Consider the following 1,486-nt stretch of genomic DNA (forward strand, 5'->3'; position numbering starts at 1 on the left):
TGTCTGTTATAGACAAACTGCCAAACATAGTACTTACAGGAATTTTCTGATCTGTCTTGCTGGCCACTTTTTCCATGAAACACTAAAGTAAATCAGCTATAACTGACTTGAACATAATTTATACAGAAGGCTTAACAACTAAAGTAGAAACAATGAGGACTTTAGAAACATAATGGCAGAGTTCTTGATTTGAAGATAAGTGTAAGTTACTTACTCCTCAAGAATGCAGATTTTAATTAGTGCAAAGCGATGATTAGAAGTATTCCATGGCAATAGAACCTAATGGAGTTATTATTTTAAGAGACACTGAAACCAACAAAAATAAGCACAATGGCAAACCATTCCAAATATAAGAGATGACTAGGCTGAGGCCAAGGGATAAGTCAAATACATCATAGTATCCTGTTCCTTTGTGCCCACAAGAGATCTAAGTCCATCCCACCTTGTTTTCCATTGACTCTAATCTACCACCAATTTACTTTGACCATCAGATTATTGTAGAGAGCTTAAACTTGCAATAAACTGGATTTCCTGATTTCTCAGCCTTGGTGCCAATAAAGATAAGGGAAGCCAAAAAAGAAAACAATACAACTGCAGAGAAAAAAAAACTTGGGGATCATCTGAAAACACAGATAAAAAGAAGGTGAAAAGAACTGGTTGTCACAGTGTATCTATGGATAGCTACAGCTGGAATTGTAAAAATTATATGTGGAAAGGTAGAGCGCAAAATGAGTCTGGTAAAAGATTCTAAGAACAACCACCACTAAAGGATTTCTTCACAATGAAAGAAAAAAGAAACAGGGATTGCTTAATGAAGATGTTAAAAAGAAAACCAATCAAAAGACTACTGCTATCTTGGCTCAGTCCCCTGTAAGAAGAGAATATAGCTTTCATCAGGCAATTGTGAGAAGCAGACTGAAGACGTCATGGAGAGAATCACTGCCTACTTTGAATGAATTTAAAACTCCAGAATCAGATTAATTCCACCCTAGGATTGAATGACATTTCTATCAGGTGGATTCATTATTGGTTTGGAGAGCACCTGGAAATTAAGTTGTATAAGGAAAGACTGATGGAATTGGGTATATTCGGTCTTAAGAACTGATGACAGCCTCTACTATAGATAGATAGTAGATAGAGCACTCTTCAAGTAGATAAAGAGATGCCACATGGACAATCAAGTTTTCTATCAGCCCAGAGTGCAGAATACAGAATAAATGGCTTAGATTACAGGATGGCAGATTCTGGTTGAATGTTTGGAAAACTCACACTGATCAGTGCAACTTGCAACTTTAAACAAGATAAAAGACAATATCATCATCATCCCTTAATAGTCAAATCAGAAGCTGCACAATCCCATGTTGATGATGCTTCAATGCTTTCACCCCTCATAGCAGAGGGTTGTACTTGATAGCTTAAATGCTTTCTTCCTGCTCTTTGATTCTGGGAAATGCATGCTCCTAGGAGGCATCTCTTCTCTTTTAAG

The sequence above is a fragment of the Thamnophis elegans genome, chromosome 4 (assembly GCF_009769535.1).
Source record: "Thamnophis elegans isolate rThaEle1 chromosome 4, rThaEle1.pri, whole genome shotgun sequence".
Lineage (NCBI taxonomy): Eukaryota > Metazoa > Chordata > Lepidosauria > Squamata > Colubridae > Thamnophis > Thamnophis elegans.